The 26,372-nt window shown below is 46.0% G+C and overlaps 1 long non-coding RNA gene across 2 annotated transcripts; it reads left to right on the forward strand.

The window, feature by feature from the left end:
- The first annotated feature begins 726 nt into the window (after positions 1–726).
- Positions 727–26,372, forward strand: LOC141101302 (uncharacterized). 2 transcript variants are annotated; one of them, XR_012234930.1, is made up of 4 exons: positions 727–975; positions 11,209–11,369; positions 12,347–12,540; positions 26,195–26,372. It is a non-coding gene; the product is annotated as an uncharacterized lncRNA (long non-coding RNA). The 2 variants fall into 2 exon arrangements; XR_012234931.1 differs by having other exon boundaries at positions 727–893.

Raw genomic sequence — 26,372 nt, forward strand, 5'->3', positions numbered from 1 at the left:
AGGAGCATATAGATGAGGAAGAAGTGGAGGTGAAAAAGAGAACATCGAGATGGAGGTGGAGGACATAGAGGAGAGTAACATAGAGGAGGAGGTGGAGAACATAGAGGATAACATCGAGGAGGAGAATGACAAAAAGGAGGATAACATCAAAGACAAGCTGGAGGTGAAAGAGGAGGAGAGCATCGAGGAGGAGGTGGAGGAGAAAAGAGGAGGACACATCGAGGAGGAGAAGGATAAAAAGGAGGATAACATCAAGGATGAGGTGAAGGTGAAAGAGGAGTGTAACATCGAGGAGGTGGATGACAAAGAGGAGGATAACGTCGATGAGGAGAAGAAGGTGGAGAACATTGAGAAGGAGAAGAGAGAGGAGGATAGCATCGAAGATGAGGCTGAAGAGAAACAGGAGAAAAACAATTAGGACGAGGTGGAGGACAAAGAAAAAGGAAAACATCAAGGAAGGCGAGGAGGAGAAAGGAAGATAACATCGAAGAGGAGGCTGAAGAGAAAGTGGAGAATAACATCAAGGAGGAGGTGGAAGGCATAGAGCAGGGGTGGGGAACCTCAGGCCCCAGGGCCATTTACGGCCCTCTATGACCTTCTATCAGGCCCCCGAGCGGATTCTCAGGGACTGCATTCTTGGGCAGGGAGCTGTATTTTGATTGCCACAAGCTCATTAATTTCTTCTTGCTCTGTTAGCACACACCCCCAGTGTTCACTACTGAACATTGAAGGGCATGCAATGAAAGATTAAGTCATGAAACCAGTGCCAGAGTCAGGATGTACTTTGTGGGCGGAGTTTGTATGGCCCCCGAAGGATGGTATAAATATCCAAATGGCCCTTGGCAGAAAGAAGATTCCCCACCCCTGGCATAGAGGAAGATAACGTTAAGGAGGTGAAGGACAAATAGAAGGATAACATCGAGGTAGAGAAGAAGGTTGAGGAGAAAGAGGAGGCAGGGCCGCACCTATAATGAGGTCAGTTGAGTATTTGGCTCAGGCGGCAGGGAGACAGAGAGCGGCAGCCGCCCTGCAGTCAGATAACATGGATCCGGCAATTCTATTTGTCAGTGTGAGTCACTGTGTGAGAAGAAAACAGAGAAGAGCTGCGGGACTCCGGAGGGAGGACGGGGGAGGAATCTGCCTGATTACTTTCACTTTTAATATAAACTGTGTCATGATCCCAGTGCAGGTTTTTGAGCTGCACACCGGGGGTTAATGTCTGGAGCTCTGTGCAGGTTTTGACATGCACACTTGGGGTTAATGATTGTGGCCTCTTTTTGGTTCTGGGAGAGCTTCTTAAACCCCTGGGAAGCTTCAATCCCAGCCAGTTATACTTTTGCCTTTGGCTTAGTGTGCTGACCCCCGTGTGCCTGTTTGTTGCTATAGCTTGTTTATATGGTTCTGACCCGGCTCTGTTTCCCGTTGTGAGTTTGCCTGTTGATTTTGTACTGCGTTATTATCTGTGTATGACTCATTGCCTGTGACCTGACTACTCTCTGCTCACCCCTTTGGTACCTTGCAGCTATATCTGTGTGTGACTCATTGGCTACGTCCTGACTATTCTCCCTGTCTATGCCCCTTGGTAGCTTTGTCTCGCAGTTACTCTGCTAGGAATTCTCTTGCAGCTCCTAGCTCTATGGAGTTTAGGCCACGCCTCTAGCAGTCACGTGCTTCAGGTCCTGCAGCTCTGAAGTACACACCTACTCGGTTGCTGCCCGCTCCACAGGTATCTTTGAGCACTGTTTCGCTTTACTCAGGACACGCGCGCTGGCTCAGTGAGCAAGTTCAGTGCGGTGTTCCTGACAAACTGCAGTTGGCTCTGCCTTCCCCACCCCCTTCAGCCCTGAAAGCGTGATCAGCCATCTACCGCTCTGAAGCAAGTGACTGTGTTCATCACCTACCTGACCTTTAGAAGATAAATGTTCCCTCTTCTATTCTCCAGGGGCGGCACAGGGCTCTCCTCTGTAGTGATAACTCCTCATGATTGTGTTACCTTACACATCATGCCCTCACAGACTGCACTGGCAGCTTTGTGAAGGGACAGACTGCTCACAGGACATGGTGATCAAGCACAACACCAGCTCCTGCCCTCAGTGCAACTTCAGGTAACTTTTCAGCTCATACTGGCTGCTTTATGTAGGATACAGTGCAGTGTGGGTAGTATACAGTGTATACGATTGATTTGTGTGTGATTACCATAAGTACCTGCAGTGGAATCCCAGGGGTCATTTTATCCAAATGTCCACTCTGAATGGATCAGAGAAGAATGGTGAGAAGTTTCCAGCAAACCATCTTTATAAACAGATATTGCAAGTGCAGGTTTTGTGGAGGTATGGACATTTGTACTTTTATAGTAAATTTTCCAACCCATACTTAACAACTTTTTAGATCAGACAACTAAGGCTGGTTTCACACTTGCATATTTTTTAATCCATTGGCATACAAGAAAACTCTGTATGCTCACAGATTCCCACACACTAAACAAACTGGATGCAGCTAGCAGCATCCGTTTGCATATCTTTCATGGATCTGTAGTATCCATAATACCCCCCCCCCAGTGGCCTGTCATTTAGAGCTGCATCCCTTTGCAAGCACAGTTCATGCGTCATAGCCCGGAAGTACAGATCCGCCGGGGTTTGTGCTGTCCAGCTGTTTCCGTGCCCATAGACACCCATTGTAAATTTTCACATGGTGCTAAGGATCCGTGTTGATCCATGGCATCATGTTATTTTTCACGGAGACCAAAAATGCATTTCGATGCAGGTTTCGTCTCTGCAAAAATACATTTTGCCACAGATCCACACAGACCAGGGCAAAACGGTGACACCTGGATGCACACACAAGTGTTTCCATCCCCATTGAAAGTCAATGGGGCCGAAAACTGATCCATGTGCATCCAGTTTGTGATGGATTCAAACGCATAGAAAAATATGCAAGTGTGAAACCATCCTAAGAGGTAAGAGATTGTGTCTTCAAGTTCACCACCAAAAATGTTACCCATAGAAACACCCCTTTTCAGGAGCGGACACAGACAGAAGTGATCCCTATGCAAGAACATTATAAGGGGTCTTTAGAGCCCAATAACTCATCTTAATGCACAATTCCTCCTGCTTTTGACATAGACATGGACCCCCCAGCAGGTTTCAGTGGGATTTGCTAATCTCTAGGCATCTGGGAGACAGGGGCGCACCTATTAAGAGGCGACCTGAATTGGTTGCCTCAGGCGGCTTCACCTTGCTGGTAAACAGAGGGCGGCATCCGCAGGGGGCCTATTGGTAGCACGGACCCCCCATGGATGCCACTCCCGCTTCTATAGTTTGAATGAATTCTTCCAGGTGCTGGACACCTCTGTCTAACCTCTGCAGCTCAGCACAATGGGAAGCAATGATGTCATCACTGAGCGCCCCTGTACTGAGCAGTGCAGAGTGGCAGACCCATCGCTGAGGAGACCATAGCAGCAAGGAGAGAGGTGCGTACCATATTTACTTTTTTTGGAAAAATCCGTGAGTATGCTGATGGAAGACTATTGGGATGGGCATGACAATATATGGAGGACTATATTAAAAACTATGCGATGCATTATACTATATGGTAGACTATGGAGGTGCATTCTATATGGAGAACTATGGGGTTGCATTATACTATATGGAGGACTATGGGGTTGCATTATAGTATATGGAGGACTATGGGGGGTGCATTATAGTATATGGAGGGCTATGGGGGGTACATTATACTACATGGGGACTATGCGGGTGCATTATACTATATGGAGGATTACAGGGGGTGCAGTATACTATATGGGGGGACTATGTGGTGCATTATACTATATGGGGGACTATGGAGTGCATTATACTATTTGTTGGACTATGGGGGTGTTTTATACTATATGGGAGGCTATGGGGTGCATTATAATATATGGAGGACAATGGGGGTGCATTATACTATACAGAGGACTGTGGGGTGCAATATACTATATGGTGGACTATGAGGGGTGCAATATACTATAAAGAGGACTATGGGGTGCATTATACTATGTGGAGGACTATGGATGGTGCATTATAATATATGGAGCCAATTATACTATATGGCAGCCATGATAATACTTGGACGGCTATGAGGCAGCCTTTATAATTTATAGAGGGCTATTTGATGGCTGTGTTGGGGGCCATTATACAGTCTGAACAGGTGTAGGGGACATTATACTGTATGTAGGTCCATTATACTATATGGAGGGCTGTGTGGGGGGTCACAGTTGGGGATAATACTGTGCCGGGGTAGTTGAGGGGGTACAGTAGGTTCATTATACAGTGTTTGTGGAGGGTAACATAGTAACATAGTTAGTAAGGCCGAAAAAAGACATTTGTCCATCCAGTTCAGCCTATAAAATTCTGTCAGAATAAATCCCCAGATCTACGTCCTTCTAAAAAACCTAATAACTGTAAGATACAATATTGTTATGTGCTCCAGGAAGACATCCAGTCCTCTCTTGAACCCTTCGACTGAGTTTGCCATCACCAGGGAATTCCAGATTCTCACTGCTCTAACAGTAAAGAATCCTCTTCTATGTTAGTGGAAAAACCTTCTCTCCTCCAGACGCAGAGAATGCCCCCTTGTGACCGTCACTTTCCTTGGTATAAACAGATCCTCGGAGAGATATTTGTATTGTCCCCTTAACCGTGGAATAATTCACTGTGGGGGATTATACAGTGTTTGTGGGGCACTTTTGTTGGCATTATACTTCATGGGGGCAATGAAGAAGGAATGTAGGGGCTTCAATGGGAGAATTACTTTGTAAGGGTTGCAGAGTTGTGAGATATGTACCTATGTGACCCAGCCAAATATATATTTTTTGGGGGGAGCCCAATAAGAACTTCTGCTATGGGGCCCCATGATTTCTATGTATGCCCTTGGTGCAGGATGCATTGCCCCCTTCACATTCGCCTCTGCTGCAGGACTGATTGGTCATAAGTTACACATCACATCCAATGCCCCTCAGTTCATACAGGCATCCAGCCATGTTTCTCCTGATTGGCAGTTGGTCGGTGATTGGGCAAGCGTTTCAGGAGAAGGAGGTGTGGTCTGTTGGGGAAGATGTGCCATTTTACCAGCTTAGTACAATGGCTGCTTGTTGATGCTCAGACTGTAGGTCGTTGTATGTGGACGATGCTGCATGGTGGACATGACTATACACACTGAATATGGGGGAAGAAAAACCGGCAAGGTGGCAGGTGAAAATAGATAAAATATATGCAACAAAGTACGGTTATAATTAAAATACCCTTTATTAAAATATGGGTATACACATAAAACAATTAAAAGAAAGACATACCAGGCATGTACACGGTATCATAATATAATATATTGTAGCATGAAGCTTGATATATAACCATGTAAAAATATAGAAACAAGCTCAATAATAAACAGGTAATAGTTGTATATTTCTATATAGACCCCCAAAGATAAAAAGGTGATGAAAAAAATGAAAAGAAAAAATTATATAGTGAGGTATAAAATATATATGAATGTTGTGTATATAATAATGTACAAATGGAGTGACACAACAATAGTCAATATAAGATAAAAATTGTGAGGACGCACATAATCTAACCAAAATTGACAAAAAATGTGCAGAAGAAACCACACTGATTGTGTGGAAAACACAAAATGAAAATCAGGGGATGAACAACTACCTGGTGAGCTGTATAATATGCCTGGTGACGCGCCCCGACGCGCATTTCGGAATGAATTACCTTCGTCAGGTAATTCCTGACGAAGGTAATTCATTCCGAAACGTGCGTCGGGGCGCGTCACCAGGCATATTATACAGCTCACCAGGTAGTTGTTCATCCCCTGATTTTCATTTTGTGTTTTCCACACAATCAGTGTGGTTTCTTCTGCACATTTTTTGTCAATTTTGGTTAGATTATGTGCGTCCTCACAATTTTTATCTTATATTGACTATTGTTGTGTCACTCCATTTGTACATTATTATATACACAACATTCATATATATTTTATACCTCACTATATAATTTTTTCTTTTCATTTTTTTATCACCTTTTTATCTTTGGGGTCTATATAGAAATATACAACTATTACCTGTTTATTATTGAGCTTGTTTCTATATTTTTACATGGTTATATATCAAGCTTCATGCTACAATATATTATATTATGATACCGTGTACATGCCTGGTATGTCTTTCTTTTAATTGTTTTATGTGTATACCCATATTTTAATAAAGGGTATTTTAATTATAACCGTACTTTGTTGCATATATTTTATCTATTTTCACCTGCCACCTTGCCGGTTTTTCTTCCCCCATATTCAGTGTGTATAGTCACTCTCTCCGGATGGTCTGCCATCCACAGTTTCAGAGGGGTGTTCCAACTTGGATTTTATTTTATTATATTTCATTATAGTGCTCTATTAAGTATAAAATTTATTAAGCTTATCACCCTTTTTGTTTTAATGCATGGTGGACATGTCTGAATAGTCAGTGCCAGGCAGCCGCCACATTGGAGCTGTCCAGAGTTTTGTAAGCGTGTGCCAGAGATAATAGGTTGGCAATCAGTGCTGACTCCTGTGCTATAAGGATGCAGGACTGTGTCGGCCACCGCTCTGCAGCCATCATTGTGTGTCTGTATGCTTGTGTCAAGCCTGCCATTGCCATTAATGACTCTTATGTGGTTCTTGTATGTGCGGTGATGGCGCTGACATCCTTGTGTTCAGACATCTTTTTTCTATTTCTCTAAATTAAAATGTCCACTATTGTACAAATTTTTACAGGATAGATATAAATCTATATGAACCAGATTAATTTCTACCGATTTTAAAAATTTACTATGGGGGGGACGCCATTTTGTCGTTTGCCTCAGGTGCCAGAGAGGCTAGGTTCACCCCTGAGAGGAGGATAACATTGAGGAGGTGGAGGAGAAAGAGGTTAACATTGAGGTGGAGAAGGAGGTAGAAAAAGAGATGGATGACTTGGAGGAGGAGGTGGCGCACAAAGAGAAGAATAACATTGTGGAAGAAAAGGAGGTTGTGAAGAAAGAGATGGATAACATTGAGGAAGAGAAGGAGGTGGAGGATACTAAGGAGGAGAATATGGGGGAAAACAATATCAAACAGGAGGATGAAATTCTGGAGGAGATAAAAGATGAGGAAATCATAAATAGAGAGTAACATCAGCAATATTTGTACATATACACTGCTCACAAAAATAAATGGAACACTAGGCACTCTTACTGAGTAGACACATGGATGTTAGTGACCTTCCTATGATTTCTACCTGTTGTTTATTCCATTTGCACAACAGCAGGAGAAATTGAAATCACAATCAGTGTTGATTTCACAGAAGTGTAACTGACTTTGAGTTACATTTTGTTATTTAAGTGAACCCTTTATTTTTTTGAGCAGTATATATTTATATATATATATATATATATATATATATATATACACTCACTGGCCACTTTATTAGGTACACCATGCTAGTAACGGGTTGGACCCCCTTTTGCCTTCAGAACTGCCTCAATTCTTCATGGCAGAGATTCAACAAGGTGCTGGAAGCATTCCTCAGAGATTTTGGACCATATTGACATGATGGCATCACACAGTTGGCGCAGATTTGTCGGCTGCACATCCCTGATGCGAATCTCCCGTTCCACCACATCCCAAAGATGCTCTATTGGATTGAGATCTGGTGACTGAGGAGGCCATTTGAGTACAGTGAACTCATTGTCATGTTCAAGAAACCAATCTGAGATGATTCGAGCTTTATGACATGGCGCATTATCCTGCTGAAAGTAGCCATCAGATGTTGGGTACATTGTGGTCATAAAGGGATGGACATGGTCAGCAACAATACTCAGGTAGGCTGTGGCGTTGCAACGATGCTCAATTGGTACCAAGGGGCCCAAAGAGTGCCAAGAAAAAATTCCCCACACCATGACACCACCACCACCAGCCTGAACCGTTGATACAAGGCAGGATGGATCCATGCTTTCATGTTGTTTACGCCAAATTCTGACCCTACCATCCGAATGTCGCAGCAGAAATCGAGACTCATCAGACCAGGCAACGTTTTTCCAATCTTCTACTGTCCAATTTCGATGAGCTTGTGCAAATTGTAGCCTCAGTTTCCTGTTCTTAGCTGAGAGGAGTGGTACCCAGTGTGGTCTTCTGCTGCTGTAGCCCATCTGCCTCAAAGTTCGACGCACTGTGCGTTCAGAGATGCTCTTCTGCCTACCTTAGTTGTAACGGGTGGCAATTTGAGTCACTGTTGCCTTTCTATCAGCTCGAACCAGTCTGCCCATTCTCCTCTGACCTCTGGCATCAACAAGGCATTTCCGGCCACAGAACTGCCGCTCACTGGATTTTTTTTCTTTTTCGGACCATTCTCTGTAAACCCTAGAGATGGTTGTGCGTGAAAATCCCAGTAGATCAGCAGTTTCTGAAATACTCAGACCAGCCCTTCTGGCACCAACAATCATGCCACGTTCAAAGGCACTCAAATCACCTTTCTTCCCCATACTGATGCTCGGTTTGAACTGCAGGAGATTGTCTTGACCATGTCTACATGCCTAAATGCACTGAGTTGCCGCCATGTGATTGGCTGATTAGAAATTAAGTCTTAACACACAGTTGGACAGGTGTACCTAATAAAGTGGCCAGTGAGTGTATATATATATATATATATATCAATCACTGTGGAATTTTAGATAATAATTTGAACAATGTACAATGCTTCAATTGATTGTAAAGTAATGAGAGCAGCAATCGTGTTTTTTCTGCACTTTGTTTGTCCCACCTCATATTATATCTTGTATAATGCGCTGATAATTTCCCTGTGAATAGGAGCAATACTGATCATGGAGATGCCCCTGACCCTCTACTCTGCTTCCTGGCACCTTTATACACTGTGTGCAGAATTTTTAGGCAAATGAGTATTTTGATCACATCATCCTTTTTATATATGTTGTCCTACTCCAAGCTGTATAGGCTTGAAAGCCAACTGCCAATTATGTAAATCAGGTGATTTGCATCTATGTAATGAGGGGTGTGGTCTAATGACATCAACACCCTGTATAAGGTGTGCTTAATTATTAGACAACTTCCTTTCCTTTGGCAAAATGGGTCAAAAGAGAGATTTGACAGACTCTCAGTCAAAAATTGTGAGATGTCTTGCAGAGGGATGCAGCAGTCTTGAACTTGCCAAACTTTTGAAGTGTGATCACCAAACAATCAAGCGTTTCATGTCAAATATCCAGCAGGGTCGCAAGCGTGTTGATGAAAAAAAGGCTCAAAATAACTGCCCATGAATTGAGGAAAATCAAGCGTGAAGCTGCCAAGATGCCATTTGCCACCAGTTTTGCCATATTTCAGAGCTGCACCATTAGGCTAAGTGCACACGTTGCAGAAAATTTCTGCTCAAAAACCTGAATCCCTTCCCAGAAACCGCACCTATTTTTCCGTGGCGTTTTTTGCGCGGGTTTTGATGCGGTTTTTTCCGCAGCGGTTTCTAAACGCATGGAAGAAGCCAAAACCGCGGAAAAATTAATGTGCATGCTGCATTTTTTTACCGCGATGCGGTTTTTTCGCGGTAAAAACCGCATCAATGTGCACAAAAAGGGCAAAATGCATAGAAATGACTGTGCAGCTTATTTTTAGCGGTTTTATAGTGAAAACCGCGGTAAAAACCGCTAAAAAAACGCTGTGTGTGAACACAGCCTTACTGGAGTATCAAAAAGCACAAGGTGTGCCATACTCAGGGACATGGCCAAGGTAAGGAAGGCTGAAAAACGACCACCTTTGAACAAGAAACATAAGATAAAACGTCAAGACTGGGCCAAGAAATATCTTAAGACTGATTTTTTTAAGGTTTTATGGACTGAAGAAATGAGAGTGACACTTGAGGGGCCAGATGGATGGGCCCGAGGCTGGATCAGTAAAGGGCAGAGCGCTCCACTCTGACTCAGACGCCAGCAATGTGGAGGTGGGGTGCTGGTATGGGCTGGTATCAACAAAGATGAACTTGTGGGACCTTTTCGGGTTCAGGATGGAGTGAAGCTCAACTCCCAGACCTTCTGCCAGTGTCTGGAAGACACCTTCTTCAAGCAGTGGTACAGGAAGAAGTCGGTATCGTTCAAGAAAAACATGATTTTCATACAGGACAATGCTCCATCACATGCATCCAAATACTCCACAGCGTGGCTGGCCAGTAAAGGTCTAAAAGAAGAAAAAATAATGACATGGCCCCCTTGTTCACCTGATCTGAACCCCATAGAGAACCTGTGGTCCCTCATAAAATGTGAGATCTACAGGGAGGGAAAACAGTACACCTCTCGGAATAGTGTCAGGGAGGCTGTGGAGGGTGCTGCACGCAATGTTGATCGTAAACAGATCAAGCAACTGACAGAATCTACGGATGGAAAGCTTTTAAGTGTCATCATAAAGAAAGGTGGCTATATTGGTCACTGATTTTTTTTTGTTTGGTTTTTGAATGTCAGAAATGTTTGTTTCTAAATTTTGTGTTTTTATATTGGTTTACCTGGTGGAAATAAACAAGTGAGATGGGTATATATTTGTTTTTTATTAAGTTGCCTAAAAAATCTGCACAGTAATAGTTACCTGCACAAACAGATATCCTCCTAAGATAGCCAAATCTAAAAAAAAACCCACTCCAACTTCCTAAAATATTAAGCTTTGATATTTATGAGTCTTTTGGGTTGATTGAGAACATAGTTGTTGTTCAATAATAAAGAGAATACTCTCCAATACAACTTGCCTAATAATACCGCACACGGTGTATATTTCCTGTTCCACATACATGAACAATCGCATTAACCCGACCGTCTGATTGGCTGTTATCATGGATACATGGAGCGATGTCAGATTGTATCATGTGTATGGTGAGAATATTCCTGAACTACAGATAGAACGTTTCTCATTGTATCTAACATTTGCTAAATCTGGATAGAAACGATGGGATCGCCATCTGTGCAGTGATCTCAGACCTTAGAGGTTGGGACATGAGGTCAAATGTCTATTATACTGCTAGCACCCGGGGGGCGGGGGTCACATACTTTCCTTTTGTCCCAATCATTGGCCACTAAAAATGACACAATCTCAGAGTTTTGTATGGACTGATCCTGGGGAACGTCCTCGACTCATCACTAATTTCATCTACCTGAATTTCTCCCTTAGGAAAAGACACAGGGTATGGACACTGAAGAATCTGCTACACAAGAAGAAGAACATGTGACGGCTTTGGTTTACCTACAGGGTAATTGTTGCTGCCACTAAAGGGCGCCCACTGCAAAGGGATTTTTACAGCTCCCACTGCACTGTATACAAATCAGTCTATGGTAAGCACCCTCTATTGGTGGCAGAAAGAAGAATCCTAATTATCTGTGTTGTCATAAAGTGCTCCAGGGGTGGAGGAGGATGGGGGGAGTAGTTGTCAGCTCTAGAATTGCTTCTACTTTTTTTCATGAAGTGAATTTATTAATAATAAGTCCTTATCTTTCCCTATGAGTAGAAGCAGCAGAGGACAAATGAAAACACCAGGGTAAAAACAAAATATTTAATGACCCCTATTTTTCCTGCCACATTAGCACAAATAGAGGTAACAGGAGGGGTCTCCTATCAGGACCCCCTAAATTATTTACAGCTACAGAAGGTCATTCACACACTTGCAGTTATCACTTAAGCCCCCGTTACACTAAACGATGTCCGAGCGATCCCACCAACGATCCATCATGATGGGATCCCTTGGACATCGTTAGGCTGATCGCTGGTGAGCTGTCACACAGACAGCCCCAGCGATCAGAACCAGCGTCGCTGGACGCTGGTTTCTATTGTAAACGTCGGGTATCCAAGAGCCGTGGCTCCTGGATACCCGACGTTTACATTAGCAACCAGCGTCGCTGATCGCTGGTCTCTCGCTGCCACACGCAGCGATGCGTGCTGGGCAGCGGGAGACCAGCGATTGAAAAACAGCCCCGGCCGCTCGAGCACGATCAGCGATAACCGGCAGGGGGGAAGGTCGCTGATCCCCGTCACACACAGCGATCTCGCTGGTGAGATCGCTGATGTGTCACAAAATCAGCGATCTCGCTAGCGAGATCGCTGTGTGTGACGGGACCCTTACATTTCCCTGATTGTGGGAGAACTTGTATGCAGTACTCACCAAAATCATCTGTCTACAGGACTGTACAAGACTGTACAGAAATGGTACCCCCCCAGTAATCCCGCTCTCCTTCCAGTCTAGACCCCTCTCCGCAGACTCCATTGACACCACCAGACCTGTCTGTTCTCCTCACCCCGTTCTTATCTCCTACAGATTCATCAGACGCCTGTGCTGCTTCCGCCCTGAGACCACAGAATAAAACTGAGCTACTCTACATGGCGACCTATACCCGTGATATACCTCTCCAGGAACAGACCAGGTGCTGATCGACAATGAGACTGTAGAGCCTTATCTACTGTACAATACCAAAAAGGCAACCGACTATCCAAGAATCCAAGAAGGATTGTGTAAGTAAAATGGGCCCCTTCTCTCACCAGTACAATATCCCTCACTAGACGTAACCGGCACCACTGCGACTCCTGAGATTGTAGCCACAATCCTGTACCTCTGCCAGATATTTTTGTATCTGACTTTTTTTAAATGCAGATCTTTATGGAAGCCTCCAAAATGATCACACCCCTAGCATGAATCCCCCACTTCCGGGAGCAACCACTTTGCCGATGTGCAAAACTCCCAAAAAAGCAACTGAAAAGGCCCTCTGAGCAACTTGACCTCCTGACCGTACTTGCCAAGGCATCGGGGTTGAACATAACCAAACCAGGAAATCATAAGTGCCCCTCAAAAATGTCCCTTCATTGCTGATAACTGCCTCCCTCCCTCAACACCGGCTAACCACTCAGCCTGAGCATTACCACGGCACCACCATGTGCTAACAGATGACAAATTCTGTAGCTGTAAGGGGGTGAAGCATGAGAAGAGAAAGGGTTTACCTCCTCTGCTCCATGCCCAGAACCATTTAGCTGTGCAGTAGGGTTGCCAGGGGGAAGATTTTTGGACCTGGACCGATTGCACCATGTTCCTGTCAGTAGCAGTGGGGAGGAGGAAGTGGTACTGCACAGGAAGGAAAATGGGCAGAGAGCGGGAAAAACACGCGCGCAGACCTCAGAGCAGCCTGGGCAGCGGTCAGGACAAGACGCAGTTGCAGACCGGGGGAGAGATAGAGCTCCTGTTCAGAAGGCAAAGGCTGGGGAACCGCACAGAAAGACCGTAGCCCGTGACTACGTGAAGCTGGAGTCTGCAGTGACAGTTGAGGTGTGTCTTGACCCCCGTATAGAGACTGTGCCCCGTGCAGAGAAAGCTGCCCGTGCCGAGATAACAGCTCGTACAGAGACAGCAGCTAGTGCCGAAACAGCAGCTCGTACAGATACAGCAGCTAGTGCAGAGACGGCAGCTCATGCAGAGACAGTGATCCGTGCAGGGATCGTGACCCCCACGCGTAGCCCCGGTACCCGCGGTGCTGGTGCAGAGCCCCTGATTCCTGCTGAGAGATCTAACAAGGGAAGGAGTGTTGTTTCCCTTGGGAGAGGATGTTGTGTTTAGACAAAAGACTCAGAGCAGAGGGGACCCCGTTGGTCCAGTACCCCCTCTGTCTCCTGCAGAAACCCTTGAGACCCCAGCGGAGGATTGTAAAGACCACAGAGTACAGAGAGACTTCAGACGACAAGCGCCGCTGGTGATTTGGTGCCAACGTGGGAGAAGCTCGACCCTTCAATCAAGATCCCCTTCAGACTGATACGTTCCTTCATAAGAAAATTCCGTATAATATTGTTTAATACTGTTTATGCTTTTTTTTACTGTTTTCAGTACTTGTTCTCACTATACCAATACTGCACTGTTATTTTGCCAGTATTAATCCCTGTAAATAAACCTCCCCTTTAACTGTTGGTCCGTCTGTTCCGTGGTGACATACGCAGCACCTGCACATTATTACATAGCCACAGCACAAGTTCTTCTCCACCAGATCCCATAAGATCACCAGGTATCAGACTCCCCCTGCATCTGCTGATGGATGAAGCTCAGAGAAGTGCTGAAAGTGTGAACCGGACAGAAGATGAGCTATTAGGTTCTGGCTACCACTGTCTGGCCCCTGAGGATGTCAGCTGCATTTCAATCCAAGATGCCCAAATCTGTCTCCTGACAGCTGATAAATGCTGTCCGAGCCACAGGCTGTATGATCTCAGCCAATCTGAAACGCTGTGGCATTTCAGAGAAGAAAATACTTTAAAACGAACCTGTCACAGGATTTGGCAGATAAGAGATATAGCCAGCACCTTTCAGGGCTGATATACAGCATTCTATAATGCTGTATATATGCCCCAACCCGACCTGTATGTGAAGAAAAAGATCTATTATTATACTCACCTAGGGGGCGGTCCGGTCCGAGGGATGTCAATGTTCATGGTCTGGCGCCTTCCATCTTCTTACGATCACCGTCCTCCTTGCTTCGTGTGGATGAGGCATCTCTGCGTCATCTACACAGTCTCCTTGGCATTGCGCTCCAGCACAGATTTACATCTGTACTGTGGTACTTTGCTCTGCCCTCAAGAGGGAAGAGAAGTACACCTGCGCAGGAGTGAGATGCCGAGGAGACTGTATTCTGCCTCATGGCCAAACTGTAAGTGTTGGGCGCTCAGACTGCCAACCCATGGTGTCTGTTGACCGTTACTCACGTTTAGTGATGTCCGCAGATAGTTTAAACTCGACTGAAAAGAGCACGTTTGAAGAGTCCAGTAGAAGGTTTATTCTCGGCTGAATCCTTGCATAATGCACGTTACAGTAGGTAAAAAGAGATTTTCCTTGTACAGAGCTGTATGAACGTGTGTCTCCAAGATGGAGAAGACTCAAAAATGGAGAAGAAGGGAGGGGTTACAGAAATGAGAGTCACATGCAAGGGGGGAGGAGAAAACCTGTAAAAGGAACAGATCTATATACAGCAATGGAAACAACAATATGGTTAAATGCAGTACTGTCTGATGATTCAAAATCATGGGACATGACACTCCCCGTCTGAAATCTGTTACGATGATGATCAACGGCGTCCTAGAAGCCTGGAAGACAAAAAACGAAGAAACACAACATGCAAATAAACTGTAACAGTTGTAAGTCCAATTCTTGGTTGATGACATGAAGTCCTCAACGGATGGATAGTCCAAGTCCATAGGAGAACCTATCTTCAGATTGGGGAAGCCACAACGTGCCAACACTTCCACCAACCCAAACAATCCAAAGATGAAGTTCAAGTTCTTGACAGTTAAGGGTGTATGTTGGCATGCTCTCCATCGTGAGCTGTGTCCAGTAGAAATATCTTTTATGTGATGTCCTCCTTTGGTAGAAGCAGTACAAGTTCGGTGACTGGGCGAAGAAGAAGTCATGATGAACCACCTTTTGTTACCTTGACTTCCACCTTTCGGGTCTTTCCATCCTCACTGGGCATAGCCTTGGTGATAAGACCCATTGGCCAGTCATTGCAATGAGCTTCTTTGTCTTTTAGGAGGACGAGGTCTCCTTCTTGGAGGTTAGGTTTTGCTGTCTGCCATTTGTTACGGCTCTGGAGCAGATGCAGGTATTCCATCTTCCAACGTTGCCAAAAGACATTAGACAGGTGTTGTACCTGCTTCCACTGACGTCTGTACATGTCCTTGTGGTTGAAATTTCCAGGAGGAATTGTGGCGGTTCCAATTTTCTGTGTAAGAACAGTTGCTGGTGTAAGGATCATTGGGGCATCAGGGTCCGACGATACCGGCACCAGCGGTCTGGCATTTATTATTGCAGACACTTCCGCGAGGAAGGTGACCAAGACTTCATGGGTGAGTGGCAGCTTGTGATCCAGCAGCATTGAATCAAGAATTCTTCGTGCAATTCAAATCATGCGCTCCCAGGATCCTCCCATATGCAATGAATGTGGAGGGTTGAACACCCAAGCGCACCCATTGTCGGTTAAAAAAATGATCAAGCCGAAGTTCTTTGCAGGCTCCTATGAGACTATTGTTCAGGTTGAGTCCGGTGAGGAGCAGGTTATTGAGAGAAATACCTTCATACTGGGCACTGGAGTCAAACACAACTCTGATTTGATTGGGTTTGCGAGGATGGTAGACACCAAAGAATGGAAGATACCAGCATTCTTCTCCTTCCTTTAGTTGTGGAGCAGGCTCTGCATGATCTCTATCAAAGATATTCTGCATGAAGTCGAGGAAATGTTTTTCCATCTCTGGTTTCTTTTTTAAAGTTCGTTTTAAAGATACAAGTGTTGCAGTTGCTTGCTGCAGATTGTTTGGCAAACTTGTCCTTGGAGAACGAAAGGGTAAGGATGCTGTCCAGTTGTTGGGAGTCATCCTTGGTTTATTCCTTGTTCATGACCTTAATGAATTCTTTGTCCTCTCTTGCTGGTGCCAACTTGTTATTTTCATTTGTAGAATCAAACACCGTTGACCTGAGGTTTTCGTCATAGGACCAGAATATATTCATGTTGTCATAGGTTTCTAGCTGCTGCTTACAGTCACTCGGTGTTTCTTTCACCCAGTAGTGATGTGGGCATGGTTGACAGTATGTACTGTGACCATTTAGCAAGACATGAGTCTTACATGAGTAAATCTTTGTAGGCCTCTTCATCTTGTCTATACAGATGTTGCCTATGATAACCCAGCCTAGATCAAAGCGTTGAGCAAATGGAGCATCATGTGGTCCATTGATCTGCTGACGTACCTTATGCAGTCGGAGAATGTCTCTACCGAGCAGGATCAGGATATCTGCACTGTTGTCAAGAGCTGGTATCTTGTTGGCTATCGTCATTAGATGAGGGTGATGAAGAGCAACCTCTGGCGTTGGAATCTCCTCTCTATTGGATGGTATCTGGTTGCACTCGACGAGTGTAGGCAGAGGTATCTCTACGTTGTTCTCAAGTGAAGATACTATAAGTCCATTGGCTCTTCTCCCAGAGACCTCTGTGACACCACTGCAAGTAACCAAGGTGTAGGGGTAAGCATTTCCTTTTAAATCAAACAAATCAAAGAGCTCTGACCTTGCAAGTGATCGGTTGCTTTGATCGTCCAGGATGGCGTACACCCTTGTGCTCTTTTCGGGCTGACCCTTAGGATATATGTTCACCAGGCATATCTTTGCACAAGACTTGTCCCAGAGGTCTTCTCCGTAAACTTCTGTGCATGAAGATGATACCTTGGTAGTACTTGCTTGCTGTTTCCTCCCCGCCATAGCTTGTGGTGGGTATGGAAGGTGTGAGCTGAGCAGAGGTAGGCTGGGATGTATGGAGTGCTTGCACGTGGTCCTCACTGTCACACTCCACACACTTAATAGGAATTTTGCAGTCATTAGCAAAGTATTCAGTAGAAGCACAACATCTGTAACATACACCAAACGTCTTTAGAAGTTCCTTGCACTCGTGGAGTGGCTTCTTTCTGAAGCCAATGCACTTCTTTAAGGGATGTGGCTTCTTATGAATGGGACACATACGATTAGGATCTTCAACCTTGTCCCCTGTGTTGCTCTGGTTTGGAGCTGATGTAGGTGTGGGAAGGATGTCAGTCTTTTTCACTTGTAAATCAACAGCCGCGGAGACACCATCACATGTTTCTCAACGCAAGCAATGACTAGCCAGGTCTTTCCCCGGGAAGGAACAACCACGGGAAGGGCAGTCTCCAATGAAGGAAACCACCTATGCCAAAACATGGTATCCATCCACAGACAGCTGTTTCGGGGTATTGCCCCTCATCAGTGTGGAGTAGGAAACTGGCTAGTAGGAGCAATGCCTAGTGAAAGGCTATGAACATAAGGATGAGTGACCTCATGGAGATCAACATCCAACACTGCGGAGACACCATCACATGTTTCTCAACGCAGTGATCTAGAGCAATGCCCCCATCCCTTATGGGAAATATGCAAAAGCATGTAAATCAACAGCCGCGGAGACACCATCACATGTTTCTCAACGCAAGCAATGACTAGCCAGGTCTTTCCCCGGGAAGGAACAACCACGGGAAGGGCAGTCTCCAATGAAGGAAACCACCTATGCCAAAACATGGTATCCATCCACAGACAGCTGTTTCGGGGTATTGCCCCTCATCAGTGTGGAGTAGGAAACTGGCTAGTAGGAGCAATGCCTAGTGAAAGGCTATGAACATAAGGATGAGTGACCTCATGGAGATCAACATCCAACACTGCGGAGACACCATCACATGTTTCTCAACGCAGTGATCTAGAGCAATGCCCCCATCCCTTATGGGAAATATGCAAAAGCATGTAAATCAACAGCCGCGGAGACACCATCACATGTTTCTCAACGCAAGCAATGACTAGCCAGGTCTTTCCCCGGGAAGGAACAACCACGGGAAGGGCAGTCTCCAATGAAGGAAACCACCTATGCCAAAACATGGTATCCATCCACAGACAGCTGTTTCGGGGTATTGCCCCTCATCAGTGTGGAGTAGGAAACTGGCTAGTAGGAGCAATGCCTAGTGAAAGGCTATGAACATAAGGATGAGTGACCTCATGGAGATCAACATCCAACACTGCGGAGACACCATCACATGTTTCTCAACGCAGTGATCTAGAGCAATGCCCCCATCCCTTATGGGAAATATGCAAAAGCATGTAAATCAACAGCCGCGGAGACACCATCACATGTTTCTCAACGCAAGCAATGACTAGCCAGGTCTTTCCCCGGGAAGGAACAACCACGGGAAGGGCAGTCTCCAATGAAGGAAACCACCTATGCCAAAACATGGTATCCATCCACAGACAGCTGTTTCGGGGTATTGCCCCTCATCAGTGTGGAGTAGGAAACTGGCTAGTAGGAGCAATGCCTAGTGAAAGGCTATGAACATAAGGATGAGTGACCTCATGGAGATCAACATCCAACACTGCGGAGACACCATCACATGTTTCTCAACGCAGTGATCTAGAGCAATGCCCCCATCCCTTATGGGAAATATGCAAAAGCATGTAAATCAACAGCCGCGGAGACACCATCACATGTTTCTCAACGCAAGCAATGACTAGCCAGGTCTTTCCCCGGGAAGGAACAACCACGGGAAGGGCAGTCTCCAATGAAGGAAACCACCTATGCCAAAACATGGTATCCATCCACAGACAGCTGTTTCGGGGTATTGCCCCTCATCAGTGTGGAGTAGGAAACTGGCTAGTAGGAGCAATGCCTAGTGAAAGGCTACTCCTACTCCACACTGATGAGGGGCAATACCCCGAAACAGCTGTCTGTGGATGGATACCATGTTTTGGCATAGGTGGTTTCCTTCATTGGAGACTGCCCTTCCCGTGGTTGTTCCTTCCCGGGGAAAGACCTGGCTAGTCATTGCTTGCGTTGAGAAACATGTGATGGTGTCTCCGCGGCTGTTGATTTACATGCTTTTGCATATTTCCCATAAGGGATGGGGGCATTGCTCTAGATCACTGCGTTGAGAAACATGTGATGGTGTCTCCGCAGTGTTGGATGTTGATCTCCATGAGGTCACTCATCCTTATGTTCATAGTCTTTTTCACTGACACTGGGCCTCCTTGGCTTTTCAGGTTAGTACGTGGACCCTCATAATTAGGAGGAGTTGGACCGGGTCCGCTGGGTTCTACATAGGAAAAACTTGGGTCAGTCTTACGCTCTGCGATATCCTTGACAAATTCACAGAAGTAGCAAAATGGAGGAAAGGAGACTTGATTGGCTTTTTTGTACTTTGATCCAATAGTGGCCCACTTCTCTTGTATATTGTATGGCAGCTTTGAAACTATTGAGTTAACGCCCCGAGCGGTATCCAGGTAGCTAAGACCAGGTAGGTGCGTGTCTGCCTTGGCTAACTGGCGCTCTAGGAGTAGGTCACTGAGCTCTAGGAATTTTGAACTGTCCTTGCCAGATATTTTGGGGAAATCCTGTAGACGCTTAAACAGTGCATTCTCTATGGCTTCAGGACTGCCAAAGCTACGTTCTAGTCTTTCCCATGCAGCCATGAGACCAGCTGCTGAATTACTGATGTGGATGGATCTGAGCCTCTTAACCCGCTCCGTGGATTGAGGTCCGAGCCACCTGATTAGCAGATCCAGCTCTTCAGCAGCAGTGATAACAAGGTCACTAATTGCGGCTTTAAAGGTATATTTCCAACCTCTGTAATTCTCAGGCTGGTCGTCGAACCTTGTGAGACCGGTGTTGGTGAGTTCTTGGCGTATCATTAGCCTCGCAAAATCGGCCAAGTCTGTTCTGACTTTGGAGTAACATTTGCCGGCTGAGTGATGCTGTTAGCGTGGGTCTTAGCTTCTTGGTTCAAGAACATGGGAAGATACGGAGTGGCGTAGGCGTTTAGACCAGCAACCGGTTTGTGGCATATGATCTCTGCTGTATGCGGGACTGGAACCACACAGTTATCAGGAGCGCAGTGCCTTGTCGGCATGTTAGGTTGCATGTAGATGTTGGCGTATGGCACTGGCTGAGGTGTAGGGTCAGGCCGTGTACTGACACATGAAGAAGGTTCGGGTTTGAATGTTTGTGGTTCATTTGACTGACCGTGAAAGCTAGAATCTGCAGGCGGATCGACGTCCTGATGCTCTAGAGAGAGATGGGTGCTGACAGGAATGTTGTTGGTGGTCAGGGGTTCGTTGGTTTGGCTCAGCACGTAATTTCTTGTGCGCTTAAGTGGGTCTTCCATGTCGAGTTCGTACGAATTGATGCTGCCTCCTTGGCTCCCACCTAGAGCCTGCTCGAAGACCTTTAGCTTTGCCACGGCTGCTGCATGTTCGTATTCCTTCTGCAGGACTTCTATTTTCGCCTTCTCGCGTGCAGATTCGGCTTCCATCTCTGCTTTCTTGCGTGCAGATTCAGCTTCCATCTCTGCTTTCTTGCGTGCAGATAGTTTCCTTCTCTGCTTTCTTTTGGGCGAAAATGGCTTGCACTTTCGTAGATTCTGCTTCGGCACGCGCTCTTATGAGCTGTTCACTGAGGGTTGAGTACCTTGATGAGCTTGACTTAATTGAGTGTTTTGAGCTCCTAGGAGACCTGGAACTGTGCAATGTCACTTCTGACATTTGTGGGATTTTTGCTTCTGTTTTGTTCACAATGTCGCGCACGGTGCTATCTTGTTCGGCATTGAGCTGTTGGAAGACCTCGCATTCTTTTAGCGATTCTGGCGTATTTAATTTTCGTAGCGTTGAGATGTATTTTCTGCAAGTGTCTTTGTAAGCCTGGTATGCAGAGTACAATTGTTCAAGGGCTCCCTCTGCTGGTAACTCATGAGAGGCACACTGGGAGATGCTGTTAATGTGACTCTGCAGTCTTTGCCATAAGACGGATATATTACAAGAAAGTGCATGTTTAATGACTTCAAGGTTCTCTATAGCTTTCAGTGACGGCTTAGCTGAGTGCCTGGGTCTGTTAGTGGCCGAGTCCTCATATTTAGATATTGCAGACTTTCCTTCAGCCATTGTAACTCAGGCAGATGAGATCTGTGTAATATGAGCTGCTACAGTCTCTGCAGGGTGAAGGCTGGGGGAGGGGCTGTGCTGCACACAGGCTGATGGAATCTATATGATGTAAGCAGATCTTCTAATGTCTGCTCTGACTTGTAGAAGCTGGAGACGATTTTACAGATGTAACTGCAGGAATCTCTTTTTACTATTCTGCCTCATGGCCAAACTGTAAGTGCTGGGCGCTCAGACTGCCATCCTATGGTGTCTGTTGACCGTTACTCACGTTTAGTGATGTCCGCAGATAGTTTAAACTCGACTGAAAAGAGCACGTTTGAAGAGTCCAGTAGAAGGTTTAGTCTCGGCTGAATCCTTGCATAATGCACGTTACAGTAGGTAAAAAGAGATTTTCCTTGTACAGAGCTGTATAAACGTGTGTCTCCAAGATGGAGAAGACTCAAAAATGGAGAAGAAGGGAGGGGTTACAGAAATGAGAGTCACATGCAAGGGGGGAGGAGAAAACCTCTAAAAGGAACAGATCTATATACAGCAATGGAAACAACAATATGGTAAAATGCAGTACTGTCTGATGATTCAAAATCATGGGACATGACACTGTGTGAATGCATGTAGGAAAGAGTCTGTGGCAGTAGGCCAGGGCGGTAGTCGTGGCTGAGAATATTTGCTTTAACACACCCTGGCCTCCCGTCACATGCAAACACTGTCCATCACTCTGCATACCTGTGGCTCCATCACATGCACCGTCAGGGCCTTCACTACGTTGTTGGAAGCTTCCTCTGTCCGGTTTCGTACAAAATGAGCCACAGTCCATTTAAACTTTCAAATAAACAACTTTACTGATGTTCTCAAACAGCACATCTATGTTTTGTACAGCATCAACATCAGAATTCACGCAATGCAACTCTTCCTCTTTCCCTGTCCTTCGCTCTCTGTCGCTTAGCACGTTCCCGGGTCGGACTGTATCTTTCGGTTCCTCAGCGTCCTCCCTGTCCAGACTTACTTTGCTCAGGAGTTCCCTCAGCCGTTTCGCCCCGGTACTGAAGGCATCAGCCCACGCAATAATCTGCCACATGATGAGCGACCCGCCCGCAATGCTGTGACTTCCCTTGTAGCTACAGTTTCCACTACTGCTGCACTGCTATCACTGCTGTCACTGCCGGTGTTTGGGCCCACAGGTACTGGATGGCTGGGCTTCACTCTTAATAACATTACGTGGTCCGGTGCTGCCTGGGCTATATAGCCCACCTGAGGTAATGGGCGCCCTGGCCCCAACTGACTAAACTCAGGAAATCTTCCTGACTTATGCACAGTGACCTCAACTAAATTAACTATTACAGTACTATTACTAAAACTATAATGTACCCCATTTTGTGGCTAAATTCTGGTACTGCACTTTCCCTATGAAACATACGCAGTAGCAATAGACAATAGTAAAACATCACATTATCCTCAAATATACACTATAGCATATGATACCGGGATGAGCAAGAAATGCAAGGACATAATATACCACCTTACAAGCAAGAAGGAGGACAGTGATCATAAGAAGATAGGAGGCGCTGGACCAAGACCAGCAACAGCCTTGGACCGAACCGCCCTGCAGGTGAGTATAATAAAAGGTCTTTTTCTTCACTCAGAGGTCGGGTTGCGGGCATATATACAGCAATATAGAATGCTGTACATGGGGGCTGAAAGCTAGTGGCTGTATCTCATATCAGCCAAACCTGGTGACAGATTCCCTTTAAAGGATGTTAGGGATCGAGCAGCATGGTAGACTAGTTGGAAAGGTGGATCCCCAGCGGCTTCTCCCACCCATTTCCAGTGACTGACAGGTCTCTCCCTATATACACACGCAGAGAGGGAGTTGTGTTATGATGTGTCACCGAAGGAGGAAAAAACAAAATACCAGCTAAGTCCAGAAAAACCAGAGAGGTTGGCATCTATCGGATTGCAGACCCCTGAACCTATCCACAACAACTAGCAGTAGCCGTGGGGGGTTCCTACGGTGCCCTAGACCCCTCGATCACAGCCGGAGAGCTACATAGCCTAAAGACAGAAAGGGGAAAAACTAAACTGCCCCAGAGCAGACCCCAAAGCAATAGGCAGCCCCCAACATATAATGACGGTGAAGCAAGATGAAAACACTAAAACAGATAGAAAGATAGGTTGAGCAAATGATGGGGCCCAAGCTAACTACATAGGACAGGATAGGAAAGCTGCTGTCTGCCATCCGCAAAAACCCTATCAAAATGAGCCAACCGACTGATAGGAAAAACAGGCCCTGAAGTCGCTAGGCTTCAAAAGACTATATCAGCACTCAGGTATATTCTGAAGACAGAGCAAAAGATCAACAGATCAGAGACAAAAATGGAATTCAGCTCACCCCCAGCCGGGGATGGCAGAACTCCCAAAAAACAAGGCAAAACAAAAACAAAACTGAAGAGTACAAAGCAGAGCAGAAAAACTTAGCTTTGAGACGCAGGAATCAGACTGGTCTCCAAGAATCCAGCAGGAAAATCACCAGCCAGGAAGAAGGGCGTCGGCAGCCTTATATCCAGTCCTCAATTCCAGCCACCCAGTTATCATCTAGCTGCCCAGGTGTTTGGTAATCAGTCTCACTACCTTCCTTCACCAGAGGAGGGAGTTCATCAGACCTCAATGGTGAAGGGAAAAATTAACTCACAACAGTACCTCCCCCTTGAGGAGGGGTCACCGAACCCTCATCCATGCCACCAGGGCGATCCGGGTGAGCCCGATGAAAGGCACGCACCAATCTTTCGGCATGAATATCAGAGGCAGAGACCCAGGAATTATCCTCCTGACCATAACCCTTCCACTTAACCAAATACTGGAGTCTCCGTCTAGCCAGACGGGAATCCAGTATCTTCTCTACCTCATATTCCATGTTACCTTCAACCAATATAGGGTCAGGAGGTGCCACCACAGGAACTACTGGTTCAACAAACCTCTTCAACAAGGACTTATGAAACACATTATAAATTTTAAATGTGACAGGAAGAAGGGCGTTGGCAGCCTTAAATCCAGTCCTCAATTCCAGCCACCCAGTTATCATCTAGCTGCCCAGGTGTTTGGTAATCAGTCTCACTACCTTCCTTCACCAGAGGAGGGAGTTCATCAGACCTCAATGGTGAAGGGAAAAATGAACTCACAACAGAGTTGGCAGGAAAAAGCCAGACACCTGTTAAAGTATGTCTTTCTCTGAAATTCTGCAGCGTTTACGAGTCAAATAGACAAGGCAGAAATTAATCCCTATACCCTTGAAACTCACCTCTCCTTCTTTAAAACTTCCCCCTCAGTCCGAAGTCCCATCCTTCATTTGTAGGAGGCTACACAGAAGAACAATAAAATATATAACACAAAGAAAGTAAGGAAATGGAGGAAAGGCGCTACATCAGGTCAGTGTGTAAAATCAGAGGTGGCTTTTATACTCAGTGCTAACCTTGATTGGCGCTGCAAATGTAAGGAGGTTGACCGGACCATGGGTACCTGCATGCCTGCATACCTGGACAAGGAACTAGAAAAGCTGCATCCTCTGTTTCCAGGGGGAAGCCTGAGGAGAGAGGCGGACCTTCCCCTGCTGCAGGAGTGAAGGAGGAGAGAGAAGGAGCTTCCTGCTGACAGGAGGGGGTTGGGAGTGCCTAAAAAGAATGCGCAGGCACAGGGGGAGAAGGAAAAGCGTGTGCTGCAGGAGAGGTTGGCGCCAAGTAAGTGCAGCACGCACTTGAGGAGAGAAGAGGGTGCTCTGCTTCCCCCACCAGAGAGTGCTGGCCCTGTGACAGGCCGTGCTGTTGCTGTCTAGGATAGGAGCTGTAGTACTGGGGGGATTAGCCGTGCAAGCAGTGAAGAGCCGTGTAGAGTCGTGGCAGCAGAGCGGAGCATGCGGAGCCGTGCCAGAAGAGCGGAGCGTGCAGAGCCATGCGGAGCTAAGCCAGGTGCCGTACAGTATGAGACAGTGAGTACCGGACCCGCTCTGCCCAAGAGTGACCGAATACTTGACAGACCCCTGCATTCAGGTCCACCATTTGTAGACGACCGACTGTCAGCTCCCCGCTACCCTCCACGCTAGGAGGTGACCCCAGTTGAAGGAGAGACTGCACTGAGTGTGCGACGCAGAGAGAGAGACACACGGCTAGGCCAGAGCCTGACTACTAATGACTTGTGTACACCATGGAGCAAAGTCCCGTTCCGGCAGGTCCCTCACACTGGACTCGCACAGGGAATCTTCCTGCCCCTCAGAGACTTCGCTGAGATGTCCCGTGCCGTTGTTGCCGATGCCACAGTTGGATCCCCACCTGTTTCCGACCTCACCGAGAATTCATGTGCTGCTGTTGTCGGTGTCACCGTAGGAACCCTGAACCTCCTCACGTCTGAAGACTACATTGGTTTAAATGCTTTCTTACTGAACTCTCGTTCGTCTCTTATCTACCCCGTCCAAACTACCTTTCCCGTCCTTTGTCCTATTACCACGCCTCCGTGCCCTGCTACTCCCTGCGTGGAGTATATTTGTTGTTAATAAAATCCTGTTAACTCTTGATCTGTCTCCTGTCCGTGGCGACATCCCAGGTTCCTGCGATTTCTACACAGATGGCACAAGACTGTTAAATAATGTGTAAGTGAATAATGGTGCCTGTACTCTGTTCCCTTTAGGCTTGAGATGCCGACCTTGCCAGGAACAGACTGCAGAGAAGACGGTCACCATATTTGGAAACCCCCCAGTAAAGAAGAACCTCAGTGAAGCAGTCATCCAAAAATTGCAGAAATCATCTTGTCTTGTAGCTACTTTTAGTTTTAAAACTTAATAAACAAATGCGTTTCTGAGCTAAAA

The sequence above is a fragment of the Dendrobates tinctorius genome, unplaced genomic scaffold (assembly GCF_039654945.1).
Source record: "Dendrobates tinctorius isolate UK_male_01 unplaced genomic scaffold, ASM3965494v1 ptg000116l, whole genome shotgun sequence".
NCBI classification, from domain to species: Eukaryota; Metazoa; Chordata; class Amphibia; order Anura; family Dendrobatidae; genus Dendrobates; species Dendrobates tinctorius.